At 33.7% G+C, this 16,815-nt stretch overlaps 1 non-coding gene across 1 annotated transcript; it reads left to right on the forward strand.

The window, feature by feature from the left end:
* The first annotated feature begins 879 nt into the window (after positions 1-879).
* LOC115522601 lies at positions 880-982 on the forward strand. The gene has a single exon (XR_003971493.1). It is a non-coding gene; the product is annotated as a U6 spliceosomal RNA (small nuclear RNA).
* Positions 983-16,815: the final 15,833 nt, after the last annotated feature.

The raw sequence follows: 16,815 nt of genomic DNA on the forward strand, positions 1-16,815 counted from the left end.
ACAATGCTGGAATATAAATATTGTATTTTCCCTTTAACACATGAAAAACTTTATACTCAAAGTCTGTCCAAGGTCAAACCAGAGGTTAGTAGGGAAAACAAAGATGGTAACATCACACCCCATTATTAATGAAGAGGGAGGAATAAGTTTGTGGGTAACAGTGAGTGGTAACGATGTGATTTTCTCAGTTGCAAGAGATAGACCTCACTTTAAACATAATCAATTGATCCATTTCTCTGATATTTTCAAGACTTAGTCAGACTATGGTCACTGCTAGAACTAATATCTTCAAGTTGCTATTTCTCCTTCTACATATCTTGGATCTGATTTATTTGCATAGCCTAATTCTCAAACAGTTCCCAATAATAGATGACAATACGGCTGCCTGTAATTTGGAGATGATGATCACAGAGGAAGAAACCCCAATTAAAATAAACGTATCGAGGAGGATCGTACTGGGTCTCTTTGAGCCAGGTGTCTGTCTTCTGGACTAATTTACGTGGACTGAGGAATGACTGACTAGGTCTATAGCTTAAGGTGTGCAAAATAATGAGATAGATGATCCCTTGAGAACTAGTTAAAGTTGTTAAAGGTTATTATGAGGAGTAAGCAGGGGCTATGTGTAATAAAGTATGAAAGATTTGTAGTTTCTTACAAATTTATTTTGAGCCTCACGTGGTATATCCAGTGACAGTGGATATATTGTTGGAACTCAGAAGAAAGAACTTCAGTGAAGCTACTGATTTTTAAATCATTGACAGAGGTCAATTCAAGTCTTAAGACTTTCTGTTCTATTTCTATAATGTTTTCAGTGAGTTTTACATTCATTTATTTTTCCAACTTATAGTATCCTTCCTAATTTAAAAATTAATTTCAATGGTACTTGCTTTGGCAGCACATATTCTAAAATTAAATGATTCAGAGATTAGCATAGCCTCTGTGCAAAGAGGACACAAAAAAGTAATTTGAATAATCATTTATTAATACATTATAAACTCATATATATGTGCATACACACACACCATGTTTGCCTTGATGGAAGCATATTGTTTAAATTATTCCTTTTTTCACATTTTTATCACATTGCATTTCTTAAAGCATTGATCCATATCTTCACAATGGAACATCAAGGATCAGCAACATCATGTATAACCAGAGGTGTGCAGAAAGAATGAAATCATTTCAAGCAATCACGGTTAAATTGGTTGTATCTGGATCTTTGCTCAAATGCTCTTTTAAGCTATTGTGAAAAGAAAACTCAAGAACAACCACCTACTTATGGAATTGAGAGATTTAGTATACATTCTTTTAAAAACAGATTTAAAAACCTGATGTTTTACATCCAAACAATTTGACATATGTTCTTACTGTAAGGTCTAGTACAGTAAATGTTTTCTTCTTTTGAAACTAAATGGCAAGGAGTTCCTTTTTTATAAGCATATGCTGTTTTAAAGAGAAGTTATGTAGTCTTGAGACATTCAGATACAATCAGAATTAGGACAAATTAAGCTGATTAAAACAGGTTGGTGAATGGCAAAAAGAAAGAATAGAATTGTTTTAAGGTACTAAATAAAATAAGTGTCCTAGGAAAGACACATTTCAAAAGACAAAATATAGTATATATCAAGTTAGCAGTTGCTCTAAATAGTTTGGATTAATGTTAATGAAAAATTCATTTTCCAAGTATGCTGCAAAAAATAAGAATATAAATATTAATTCAAAGTTGATACAAGAATTTTTTTCCCCAAAGCCCTTTCAACACAAAACTTCCTGTGCACTTTAGTAAAGCATAAATGTGCAATGCTGTGGCTTTGCTACTGAGGATAAATACCCCTTTATTCCTGCACTTACATATCTCATTAATGCACTTATATATCTAGGGTTTTTTTTTCCATCTATTTTTTTTTTATTTTGGTTTACATTTGCTGATAGTTGTTGCCCTTGACCATTCTGTATATGACCATCAATTTATTTTTTTTAATTTTTTTAACATTTATTTATTATTGAGGGACAGAGAGAGACAGAGCATGAACGGGGGGGAGGGGGCAGGCAGAGAGAGGAGGAGACACAGAATCCGAAACAGGCTCCAGGCTCTGAGCTGTCAGCACAGAGCCTGATCTGATGCGGGGCTCGAACTCACAAACCATGAGATCATGACCTGAGCCAAAGTCAGATGCTTAACTGACTGAGCCACCCAGGAGCCCCCTTTTTTTTTTTTTAATTTTTTATGACCATCAATTTAAAACAACTAAAAAGGGAGACATGACAAAAACAACATGAACAACCGTATTCTTCTTTTACATGAAGGCACATATCTATTAATTATATACTATTAGGTAATAAGTACTATAAGCATTAACAAAACCAATATTTTCCACAGAGTAGAAGTTTTAATACTGTTTTCCCTAAGAGTTTGTGTAATATTAGTGTTATAATGGAAGTTTTGCTTTGTTGTTGCATTTGCCTTTTTTTTTTTTTTATTGGTGCAAGGGGAGACTGAAGCAAACATATGAGATGATTTCAATATTCACTAGCAAAAAAATTTCAAAAAAAATGATTGAATTATAAAACTCAAAAAAATCAAACACTTTGAAAAAAACCACTTTGTAATATGGTATCTGATTGTGGAGAAAAATAGGCAGCTTAGAATGACTTCTTTCCATGCTGAGATGTAAGTAGGTTAACAAATGTTAAATGTAGAAAATAAACATTGAAATATCCTTGTTCAAACTAATACATATCATGTACATCACCCCCAACAATTATTACAATTTATGTTTAAAGAATTTGAAGGTTTTTTTTCCTTTAACTTCTGAATTTCTTTATAATTTTTTGCTGAATTATATGCTGTGATATTTCTATCAGAATTCATATAACTGAGACAATAGCAAAATCCCCTTTTTTGTGAATGTCACTAGCATTACTTTTTAATAGTTATAGTTGAAATTCAAACATAATATTATTATTGAGATGATAATTTAAATGTTAAAACAAATTTGATGCTGATTATATTATATATCAATGATGTTTTATTATACCACCAAGAGAAGCTGCATTAAATAACACAGGCATTAAAAATTGTTTAGGAAAGGGGCGCCTGGGTGGCGCAGTCGGTTAAGCGTCCGACTTCAGCCAGGTCACGATCTCGCGGTCCGTGAGTTCGAGCCCCGCATCAGGCTCTAGGCTGATGGCTCAGAGACTGGAGCCTGTTTCCGATTCTGTGTCTGCCTCTCTCTCTGCACCTCCCCCGTTCATGCTCTGTCTCTCTCTGTCCCAAAAATAAATAAACGTTGAAAAAAAAATTTAAAAAAAATTGTTTAGGAAAGAGTAATTACCATTTTGGTGTATTACAATATATTGGTAAAGAAATATATCTATCCCTAGGCTCTATTTGACATTGATAAACTCTATTATTTTTCCCTTCAAAAATATATGCAGATAGAGATTAAAAATTAAGTCAGTTATGTCCAATAGTAGGATTTAGATGTACATAGGCTTGATTGCCAAACTGATATATTGGCCCAAGAAAGTTGACATGACTACAAATGTGATATTTTCCAGGAGAGGACTCACGCCAAGAAATAAGGACTTAGGGCCTAAGAGTAAATCAGTAAGTTACCAACAAAGTCTGCAGAAAGGAGTGTGTAAAAACACTTTAAAATATTTTAAAAAACCCCACAAAATTATAAACCCTTATCCACAAAGAACATTATACTGGAACAGCCTAAGAAAAAGAAGAACAAAAAGGAAAGATGTGGTCTCTTATTTCACTGACAGGTAGCATACAAGCTGAATGCCATGATCCCATTGTCCTCTGTGGACAGTGATACAGCTGTAGAGACCGATGGGGGACTTAATAAATAATTATTTATCAAGAAACAGCAGTGGAGTTTCTATTCCTGAAGGAAGAATGTAATGACAGGGAGGCAGAAGAGAGAGAAAAGAGGACAAGGAATGGAGGAGGGAGGGAGGAGAAAGAAGTGAGAAAGAGTGAGCATAATCCTCTAGAAAAGAATAGCAGTGATATTTAGAAGGAGACTATTGCACCTGTCAAGAGGAACTGTATCCATGGCCAGAGCCACATGCTCAGTGGGAGATAACAGAAGAGTGGAAGCCCTCAACAGTGCATTGGAGTTATAAAGGAGAGTTACAGAAATGCTCAGGAGAAAATTCATTTTTTTGTGTGTAAGCAAAGTTCACCTGAACATTCCTAGATTTTATTTTATTTTCCTTATGGCTGAGGTGGGTTGTAGTGGACATTTTAGAGGCTGTATATTTCATATCAACATGTTTGGGCTAAAGACAGAGAACTTCAAGATAACAGGATACTCAACTTGTACACATACTCCAATTGTATGCATAAGAAATAAGTTTTGAGAAGTGTACATCATTTTTAATTCCCAAAGATAAACAATATTTATTCTCTATCATTGAATATGGAATTGGGGCCCAATAGAGAAGGAGAATCCCTAAATATAGATTGGCATAACTTAAGAATGTTTGTAAAAGCTCCAAAATGATTGTCTTAAAAAGCAGTTGTGATTGATGTTTTGGCTTAACTGATTGCACTAATAGTTTGCCTACAGGCAGCTGTCAGCAAAGACTCAAAATAGCATTTTTTTCTAACAGTACAATGAATGAAGCACATCTATAAAATTATGGTCACAATAGTTTCTTGAACTATTCTGTTTCCATATTTATATATATGACCCAGAGGCCTTACTTACAAAGATTATCATATTTTCAGCACAGAAAGTATATATAAGATTTTCACAAGATACCTTGAAATGGCTCCAAATTGTTTCTGGCAAAAGAAGTGCCCCAAATTATAAATTCTTCTCTCATGTATTTCAAGTTAAAATTACACAAAATACATGTAAAGATAACATATGGTGGGCAAAATGACTTGCTCTCACAACTAAGAGGAGCTGCTTTACTTCATTTCGAGGCATCAGTAAGATTCTAAGAAACATACAAGCAATATGCCTGTCTTTTTTCCACCTTTGTGTTGCTCATAATGCCTAGCACAGTAACTTACATGAATTTTTCCTTCATCGATTTTTATAGATATGAATATACATATCAAAAGATAAACTTTTGTATGTTTTTTGAAACTATAAAAATTCCACAAATTTGAGCTTTACTGGGGAATTTGGGTGTGAATTTGGCTGAGTGCATTTTCAAGAATTCTATAAAGAACTTATGCCATAAGGAAGAATCATGGAATATTATCAAATATAATTCAGGAATCATATTGAAAGAAGGAAAAGAAAAAAAGAAAAATTGAAATGAGACAAAGGCCAGAAAGTTGTGGCTCATGAATTATATATAGCCAAACTGATTTTTTTTAAAAAGGCCAAATGAAAAAATATTGTGAAATGGTAAAGACACAGAGACTTGAACTACTAATGACTATAATGCTACAAGTCTTTATTATATGTTTTAACTTCTCTTCACAAGCCATTCATCTATGATTGGGTTGATAAAGCAACTGCTACAGTGTTAGAGAAAGAAATGATTAAAAACCCTCTGATGGTGGTTTATGTTACAATCAGTAATTCCCAAGGAGCTCCCCATTGAATACTGGAGATTCTAGATCTATTTTTTTTTATGTAGGATAAAGAAAGGAAATACATAGAGACAAATGTAGAACCCAAGAGAATAGGGATCGCTTACTTCCAGTGTCATAGTAAATCAAACTATGCGAGCCAAGCCATTTTTTTAATTGGAATTATGCCTTTTAATTGGAATCATGTTAAAAAGTGTACTTTGGGGACATTTAATATCTTAACTCTTTAATATGTAGTCTTCTTATTCACAAGCAAAAATGTTCTCATTTTAATGAATACTGTTTATCCCAGCACATACATTTTTATGTACTTTTATTTTATATTTTGGGCCTTATTAGTATATTTAATGTAATTTAAAACATGCTATATGCTTTCCAGTAGCATACCTTGCATATTTGACACTTATATAAAATCATTTTCTTAGCACTCCCTTTCAAGTTTAAAGAAATAAGTAATAGATTTTAGGGGTTTGTTATCTTACAATAATTTCATAAGTTTTTCACATTCAAAGAAAAAAATTTCAAATAAGGACAAAATTTGCAATGTTAAATCCAATGTCTAGGATATCTCCACAATATGGGGAGACTGAAGCTGAGAAATCAATTAAGAATGATTTTCCAAAAACCTAGTGAAGACTGTATGAATACTTGAAGTACCTATTTAATTGAAAATATACATCTGTTTTAATAGGCATTTCTTGCCTTAAACCTATGGTACAACTATACATTATTTGTACATAAACTTTTGATTTTATGTACGTGAATCTGGTTCTGAATTAACAATCAATTTCACCACTCAGTTTCACCATCTAAAAGTTATGCAGCTGATACTTAACTTGAGGAACTGAAGCTGTCATTGGTTTCTTGACCTGAGCAGGAATATTTGAGTTGATAGTCACGTGTTGAAACCAGAGAGGGTCTTTCTAAGTAGATTCATTCTGAAAAATCCTAGGGAAGGAAATATATCAGGCCAGATTTTGTGAAAAAGTATGCATAACCCCTAGTGTAACTCACAGGTTTATCACTGGATGAGGTAATTGTTGAGTTCAGGGGAACGGAGTAGTGTGATTATACCCCAACCAGAGTGGGCACAACAAGGTTGGAATGCCATCTGAGAAGATGGCTAAAATAACTGATAAAGGCTGAGAAGCCTATTTATATCTAACAAAATTAAGCCTCTGGTAAGAAGCAAAACACATCTATGAATCCTCAAGTTACCAGCATTTATTTCAAATGAATGCTTCTGGGAAAATCTGTAGTTATAGGCTACCTTTCAAAATTCTTCAGTCATTTAAAAGTATTTTTAAAAGTTCTCATTTCCCAAAGAATGTAGGCTTGTGCCTTGGGATGATAGTGAAATCAAAGGAGAAAGACCACTCATTTTCCTATAATTCTAATTCCACTCATCAACTATGATGTAAGCATGATTTAAAACAATTTAACTAGGAAATTATTTAAAATATTTTTATACATGTTTAATTGCTTTCTAACATAAACAAAGAACCAGTTGAAAAGTCTTCAGTATAAATTTTGTTTATGACCACAAAATAAACACAACAGTATATCACCAACAGGCTTTATAAATACAACAATATCATTACTCCTCTATCGCAGTCACTAACCGCACTATGTATCATTTGAATCTATCACTTCACAATCAACATTTTGAGTTTTTATCCATTAGGTAGTAGTTTATTATTGTTATTATTATTATTATTATAGTATAGAATTCCATTGCATGAATAATCCACATATCATTCTACTGTTGTTGGACATCTAGTTTCCTTGAAAATTGTGGCTGCAAAAATATGCTGATTTCAAAGGTTCCATATATTTTGTTGTAGGTAGGAAGATAGATAGATAGATAGATAGATACATACATACATACATTTAGAAACTGAGATTTATGAATATTTTGGATACACACCTAAAAGTGAAATTACTGGGTTTTATGTTATATATATCTTCCTTTTGTAGATGCCACCAAAATGCTCTCCAAAGTGGTTATACTAATTTATATTCCACTAGCAGGGAATGAGAATTTTAGCATCTTGAAATCTTTGCTAACACTTTGTATTATTGATTTTTAAAAATTTAACCATTTCTGTGGATATAAAAGATTCATATTGTGATTTTAATTTGCATTTCCATGGTGAATAATAAGTTTGAACATATTTCTTTATTTTTAAACATTTTGACATACTCCTTTGTGATATGCCTATTAAAGTTTATTTACACATTTTTATATTCTGGTTTGTTTTATTATTGATGTTCAGAAATTCTTAATAAATACTACATGTAAGTTCTTTATAAGTATTTTGTTAAGTATCTTCCCCCAATTTATGACTTTATTTTTCACTCTGTAAATAGTGTGCAGTAATTCCTGATCTTACTGTAGTATAATTGAGCAATCTTTTCCTTTCTTGTGCGTGAATTTTGTGTCTTGCTTGCAAAAAGAAAAATATGTTGCTACCTTAAGGTTATGAAGACACGTTCCTATTTTTTGCTCCTGGAAGCCTTATTATTTTATTTTTCAAATTCACCATCATGATTCATTTTTAAATTATTTTTGTTTATGCCACAAAATTAAGGATAGTTGTTTCATCGTAGATAGCCAATACTTCGATAAAAACTTTTTCCCTATTACATTTCACTGTCATTTTTGTAGCAAATTAAGTGTCCATTTATGTTTAGGATTATTTCCAGACTTTCCATTATGTTTTATTGATCTTCTTGTCTATCTTTTCACTAATATACACAGGTTTACACCACATCACTTTCAGTTAATCTTTATGTCTGGTAGCCTAAGTCCTCCAACTTTATATTAAAATGCCCCATTGAATATTTCCTCCTTTGCTCACCTGTATTTTGTACTAACTTTTTAGGTGCCCTTGATAGGTTGGAGCCTCTTTGGCTTCTAGGTCTGTAGAGAAGGGAGTGGCAGCTGCAATAAGCTGGCTCTGGAACCACTAGAACGGTGTGGATTTTTGATGATGCTACACAGGCCAGGGAGCAGGACAAGCCATAACAGACATGGCTGTGAAATGTGGAGTGATACCTAAACAAATCTAGTACACACTTGGAGATGCCATACCTGATGATGATATCCACATGTCATATCAGAACAAGGTAATTGTACTTCTTCTCCAAGAAGCGAGATGCAAATCTAACTAATCTTTAAAGATTAGAGCTAGACTGGGTGTTATATGTAAGTGATGAATAACTAAATTCTACAAGACACCAATTTTACCATACATGTAAACTAGCTAGAATTTAAATAAATCTTTAAAATAAATTGGCGCTAGTGTTTGAAATTTCAGTGCTGCAATTCCATTGTGGAATACATGAGTTCCAATCAAATAAATCCTCTTCAAGAAGAACTTTAAAGTTCTTCTTGGGCAAATTCATTGAGTAATTTTTAGCATGGACTGTGTCTTACCTGATATAAACATTTTATGAATTTTGTAAAGTATGATCATGGTACTATTATTTTTTAAAAACATAAATCCCTATGAGTTAGAGATACATTCTGAATGAAGTATTTATGGTTAAATGCTATGATTTGGGAATGTTGCTTTGTAATACTCCAGTGAATGACAAACACAAAAAACAAATATATGGTGGAGAGATATATGAAACAATATTGACAAAGATATTGATATTTTGAAGCTGAGCAGTAGGTATCTGGGAATTTATTATGTTATTCTTTTTCCTTTTGTATATTTTGAAAATTTCCATAGCAGAATAAAAATAAATGAATATGCTATTCCATTTGAAAGAAGAATATTTATATTAATGAACACATAAAAAATCCTTAGATTGACCCCTTAAATGTAAACGTGAAAAAAAGACTTTTTCACATGCATAAAAGTCATTCAATTGAACTGCTGACTTTTCCAGCAATAGGAAAATCTGTTAACATGTGTAGCTGTTAACCAATTACCACCCATTATAAAAGGAAATATATTCACTAAAACATCTAAAATATGAAGTTGCTTTTTTGGCATCACTAGGCAAATGGCCTTATAGAAGATTATAGACTAATATTATAAAAAGTTTTATTAAAACAAATCTATTTGAAATGTTTTTAAATGTTTTCTTTCTGTTGTGTTTTTTTCAAAAATATTTAACTCATACAATGGTATTGTAATTTGAAATATTCAATATATTCTGATGTTGCTATTATAAAAAATTTTTACTTTCAAAATCATTTCTTATCTCTTAGAATTACTTCTCATCAGTTATTTATTTCATGATGATGTACTCCTCATTATTATTATTATGCTAATGCATCCCTGGCTTAATTTGTCTATGATGAAAACATTCATCCTACCATTTTTTTGTTTTTTTTTTTTTAGTACAGAAGTGATTTTATTTTATTCCCTTTGTGATTATGTTCGTGAAAATTTCTTGAGTCTAAAAAAGGAAAAGTGCTCCCTTGTATATAATTTATAATCATAAAAGTTGGGTTTGAGGTGGGATTGGGTACTAATATCATCACTCTGCTCTCCTCACTTCTGAGATTTAAAAATAAAATATAAACGCAGGGGACAAAATACAAACAGAAACAAATGCTACTTTATTAATGGCTGGGTAGCACCCCGATAGATTTCGATAGAATTCATAGCTCAGTCCAAAGTGCATTTCCAGAACCTCCAGTAGCCTTTCACTTGCAATTAGTTTTGCCAACTCTGTAGAACAGGCTGTGACTTGAAGTAACCACTAGTTCTCACACAGAGATGGTAAGATAGACTATAGGCTGTCTGAACCTTCCTCGGAGTGGCAAGTCTTGGAAATACCTATCATAGGAGGTACAAAAATCAAGCATATTACATATACCTCGGAAGAAGTTCTAAAGGCTAGAGAGTGAATTTATATCTTTAAGACACAGTTAAACCAGCCACTTATTAAAATGTGCGGCTGATGAAATGACTTAGCCCCAAAAATGCTTTATTTGTCCCACTAGTTGATAACTGCACTTGAATCCACCTCTACATTTCTTCCCTCGGGGTAGCTAGATAGGTGGATATTACAGTAGACACTGAACGGGTGTCTGGGTGGCTCAGTCGGCTAAGTGCCTGATGTGGGCTCAGGTCATGATCTCATTGTGAGCTCGAGGCCCACATAGGACTCTGTGCTGAGGGCTCAGAGCCTAAGCCTGCTTTGAACTCTGTGTCTCCCTCTCTCTCTCTGCCCTTCCCCACTTGCACTCTTGCACTCCCTCTCTCTTAAAAATAAACAAACATTAAAAAAAATAAGGTAAGCACTATATATGATAAGCATCTGTCCTTTTAAAAATAAAATTCATAAATTATTGACATTAGTTCAGTCATTTGCTTATTAAAAACAAAAAAAACCTGGTAACTCCATGTGTAGCTTAGCATGGTAACTCCACACTAAAATATACGTGTCTTAAGGATGCATGTATTTTGCTTACCCTTTTGATTCCAGAACCTAACATGGTACTCATCATAGAGTAAGTGATCAATAAAGATTTCTCCAAGGAGTATTAAATAACATACTGCTAATAACATTAATCTCCTCATTACTAATATAGCATAAGCAATGAGTCCAATATATGGATAGATATAGATACAGATCACAATTCTATGAATTATGTATTTTAGTGCCATCTGTAAATTGTGAAATTCAGAGTAAGATCTCAACAATGACCCCTACAGGTGCCTGGGTGGCGTGCTCTGTTGGGTGTCCAACTCTTGATTTCGGCTCAGATCATGATCTCACGGTTTGTGAGTTCAAGCTCTGCATTGGGCTCTGCACTGACAGTGTGGAGACTGGAAGTCTCTCTCTCTCTGCCCTTCCCTTGCATGCATGCCCACTATCTCTCTCTCTCAAAATAAATAAATAAATAAATAAGCTTTAAACAAAATAAAAGAATGTTTAAAAAATGACCCCTAAATCATAAAATCTTTATTGATTAGGTAAAGGTTGAAACCAAGAACTCCAAATCCTGTGTGTTTCCTCACATTTTTCTGTCATCTTCTAAAACTTTTTTTTTCCTTTTCAAGGGAATATATGGGGCTGTATTTATGCCAAAATTAGTAGAAAATTGAGCAGACATATCATGCGTAGTATTTCACAATATTGTTGGTGCTTGATTCCATGTCAAGGTATTGGCTTCTTAACTGTTCAGAAATTTGGAATGTGTGAGTTATCTGGGTCTGCCAAAAGATGCATGTCACCAAACCACCTGGAATCTCTTATAAATAATCAAGTCACCATTAAGCTGTATCAATTTCCTTAGGAACAGACCTATGGCTGACATTGACAAGCTAGGGACAAGCTGCTTCTTCTAAAAATGATGCTATATTCCATTGCTTTCAAAACTTTTTTGGCTCCCTTAGTGGCAAAGCTTTCCAAGACCTACTAGATACTGACAATTCATACTACTGTATCTTTCTAAAATATACACTTCACCTTATCCACCTTGTTCCCTCTATCAGATCACTGCGCTTCTCTTTTATAAATGAGTGTGTTTCCTTATGTTAAAATTGGACATGATTATTTTAAAGTATTTTATTTGTCTTTTCTAAAAAGCTAATAATGGAACAGTCGTTCACTTTGGATGGATATGTCCTTATCATTGATGTTATGGCATCCTTTTTCCTATTAACAATAAAGACATTTAAAACTCCTACCTTGGGGCACCTGGATGGCTCTGTCAGTTAAATGTCTGACTACTGATTTTAGCTCAGATCTCAGGGTTTCAAGTTCAAGCCCCGCATTGGGCTTTAAGCTGGGAGTGAAGCCTACTTAAAAAAAATTAATAAAACTCCTATTTCATAGCCTTCTTTTATTAAATTTTCAGCTCTACCATTACCTCACCTTTTCTTGCTTTTTACTTCATGAAGTTGTTGGATCATTTTAACACTTATGTCATTATTAACTATAAAGTTACTGCCATTATAAATGAAACATAGTTTGTTATTATCACTTTTTGTGTTGACCTTATTTAAATACCACAGTCCGAGTATTTTAATATATATGAGTCTCACAAGTCATATGTAATTCTGTAAAGATGTTTTAGGTATCTTTAGCTATCTATTTAAAATCAAGAGCATCCTAAAGCCTTTGTTCTCGTGATGTGTTTCAGAGGATGCTTTTTGATGACAATATTCATTTTTGGAGGAAAAGGTGTTCTGAAGACGTTGCTTGAGAGCATGATGATTGAAGCGTCATAAAATGTGATGACCTTCTATATCAAATGCTTGAAATGATTTATAAGTCTTCAGATTTGGATGAAAACTGATTTTGCTTCCAATATCATATAGGTGTTCAAACCTACTTTATTATGTGTAGATGTCTTTCTTTAGTGTCAGAGCACCTGCATTGGATACTTCCACATATTTTTAGCACTGACCTAAGGCAGACTAAGACAAAAGATGGCTACGAATCAGAAAACTGTGTTGTATTGTGAATACTTGGAAGGGATGTAGGTTTTCATCTGTGACAGTCACAGTCATCTGTACTTAACTTGTTTGTGTCTTAGATGACCACAAGGAGTGAGACATGAGCCTTGGCAAAAAACAAATTTTGGTGATAAGACCTTCTTACTTGGTTGCCCAGCTTGGGCATTATAATCTTCAATGCAATAGTTAGTCAGAGTCCAACTTGTCTAAGTAGCTCTTTGTAAGAAGGCCAAGAATTTAAAGCCAAATTCAGCAATTCTCAAGAGATGCTTAATTACTCACAGGTGATGTTGCTAGGCAACCACTTCACCTTCTAATTCTGCCGCTTCACCTAAGAGTGGTACTGTTTGTTCTATTGTTACTGAATGTTAAAAGAGATGGAGAAGTGAAGTCTGAAGAATTTATTTAAAACCAAGTGAAAATAGAAAGTTGGGGAAAGAAACTAAAATTCAATTCTGAATTGGAAGCTATGCAAATACAGTTTTCATTTCTTTCTTCCTGATTTGAGATGCATTTTAGGGAACAGAAATTTAAGATGGAATTTCAATAAGAATAGACAGATTATTCGAAGAAAAAGTGTTATACTTGCAGTCATAAATGGTTTAGAGCAGAGGTGCTGGACATCAGGAGTTATATGCCATTGGACAGACCCCGGGGTTCCCACAGTTGTAGGTCCTAGCTATTTCAATAGAATTGCTAAGGACAACTCCTAAAGATATTACCTCAAACTTTCTGAAACTGACTTACTGTTCCTACCTGTCTTTAATTTGCAGTTACCAGTTCTTGACCTTAGATTTAGAGTCTTGAAATTTCCCTAAGAATTTATTTCTTGTTTGAACTATGAATAATTTTACCTATTGCCATGGCCCTGATTTTGCCTTATAGGGCACATAAAGATTCAATGCTTTTGTAAGCGGTCAGCATGCTTTCCATTTTCTCGTGTCTTCAAGAGAGTTACAATTCACATCGATACTGTTCTTTGACATGGCTTGGACGAAAGGGGTAACCCCAAATATTTAACATCAAGTGGTAGGTCCATCTTCATGTTCCACTAGTTAATAAGTGCACTTAAATCCACCTCTAAGGTTTTTTATTCCCCCTTAGGATATCTAGATTGGTGAATATTAAGGTGGACATTGCTTATGATGAGCATCTATTCCTTGTGTTAATAAAACGCATAAATTATCAATATTCGTTCAATCATTTACTTATTCAGTGACCCAACAAAAATTAATTGCCTGCTGAGTGCCAACCACCATCATCATTCCATGCAGAGTTTATTATCAGCTGAGTCCTAGTTTGCCTTTGGGCATTATGTGCATACCCTGGAAGGGAATGCACATCTGCACTGCTTGCTGATCTTTAGATTCTTCTATCCTTAACCAAGATATAACATTATTTTCCTGTGCTAACCAAATAAAATGGTGTACTACTGTGTAGGCAACTCTCCCCAAACTTCTAATTAATGCCCTTGCCAGATCACCCAATATCCCTTTTTTATTGTAAAATATTCTGTGCTATGTCCATTGTACACTAAAGGTTTATGGCAAGTAGATTTACTAGATGCACACTTACATACATCTACACCTACTCACGGAGATGTATGCCTACCAAAAATGACAATCTGTCTTTATTCATGACCTGTTTATACCTATTGCATTTGGTATTGAAATTACATAATAAGATAAAATGTACTTAAGAATATAAAGGCAAAATAAGTGGTTATCTTTTCCTATGGAAAAAATTATGATTTATGATACCATGAATTAAGAAAAATCCAAGAAAGAAACATGTAATGTTTTTACGTTTAATTTTGCTTATAACTCAGCATTCCCCATAAACTTTGATCACGGTTCTTAATTTTACCTAGAAACAAATATCCGAAGAACTAGCGACTGTGAAACATAGTTTTAGAAGTACTTAGCTACCAATGCCTTTTGTGTGCATCTATAGATTTTAGTGGTCTATGTGAGATTCATCCACATCACTGTAGATTACACGCACAAACTGTAAATGAAAATGTGTTACCGAAGTAATGATTTGAAAGGAGCCATACACTATTCAGAACAGTCTTCACAAAATGAAAATCTCAGAACACCCAAGATTTCTTTGAGTAAGTGCACACACTAAGCAAGTATAGCATGGGGGACATATTTTCTTAAAGTCTAATTTAAAGTAGTTGCTCTTATTCTATTCCTCAGATTTTGGGTTTAATGCCATATGATTTCACTCATATCTGGAATTTAAGAAACAAAGCAAATGAGCAAAGGGGCATACAAAGAGAGAAAAGGCAAACTAAGAAGCAGACTCCTAACAATGGGGGACAAAGTGATGGTTAGCAGAGGGGAGGGAGGGGCTGGGTGAAATAGTTAATGGGATTAAGGAGGACACTTATGGTGGACACCCGTGTTGTTTGGAAGGGTTGAATCACTATATTGCACACATGAAACTAATATTACACTGTATGTTAACTAATTGGAATTTAAATAGAAACTTAACAACAACAACAACAACAACAACAACAACAAAACCACAAAAAATGTATGATAAAAATAGTGGTAAGAATAAAGAAAATACATAAACCTTGTACTGGTACTATAAGGTTTAAATATGGTAAGCATTTATTTTTAAAAGGTGTGAAAATGGGTTTTTTTTTCCAATAATTCAAAATGCTGTAGATAGGATTTAGGATATTAGTAGTAAATGTAGATGAGGCTTTACTGTATAAAGCAATAAGAGAAGTATGTGGAGCAGTGTGTTCAGACAGGGATCAACTGTATTCATCAATCTTTTCACCCTTCTCTGCATGCAAATGTAATTAATAAATGTAATGTGCACCAGAATAAAGGCATGCCTTTCACACTATAAATATTACATTATCAGTATTCAACAAAGAGAATATAAATATGCCTACTCTTATGTCAGGCAGATCCAGGTTGATGTAAAGTGCTTGCCAGAATATGCATCCACTTGAGCATAACTACAGCTGCTGTCACATAATTCATATTCTTAATGCAGGACTTGGCACAGGTAGATTTTTCGTTGAAGGAAGAGGGGGGTCAGGGCTTACATTCTAGGCAACAGCTTTTTGATGAATAGTGTAAAATGAACTACCCTTTGCATTATGGTGCATCATTTAAAAGTCCAGATATGGACAGGTACCATCATCAGCACATACCGCACTGTAGACGTCTTTTTATTTATTTGGCAACAAGCCCAAATAATAGGAATAATTAATACACACATTTCAGATTCAAGTTAACTTTATGTATGCATATACTGTGGGTGCCTGTGTGTGCATATGTACATGCATATACATCCACGCGTATTTACATGACTGACACCTTTTGCCTCACATTTAAGATTATAGTTTGGGTAGAAATGTTACAAACCCTATTCTTAGTGGTCTTCCCACAGGCTCTCGGCACTGATAAATTTAATGAAATTTAACACAAGAAAAGCAATCTATATTATAAAACCACCTGTGTACAAGAAGCCAGGAAAGGTTGAAGAATCTCAGAGCTTTAGGAACAGAAAAGATGACCTGAATGCAAAGCATTTCTGAAGTCTCAGCAGAATATGTCTATGGATCGAAGCTTTAGTTTTCCAGCAGTAGTATAAAAGATTTACTCTATCGGTGTCCTTCTCTTTCCGTTTTCCTAGCAGGTAAAAGATTCTCTCTACTTTTGCATCTTCTCGTTTTTCATAGGTGCTGATTATTTTACTCTTAGCTTCTACTTTTTCATAACATCAACTTAAATCGCCACACAATGGTGTCTTCTAAGTTCATGTGTGCTTTCAATTTCAATTTCTGCT

Source organism: Lynx canadensis, chromosome C1 (assembly GCF_007474595.2).
Source record: "Lynx canadensis isolate LIC74 chromosome C1, mLynCan4.pri.v2, whole genome shotgun sequence".
NCBI lineage: Eukaryota > Metazoa > Chordata > Mammalia > Carnivora > Felidae > Lynx > Lynx canadensis.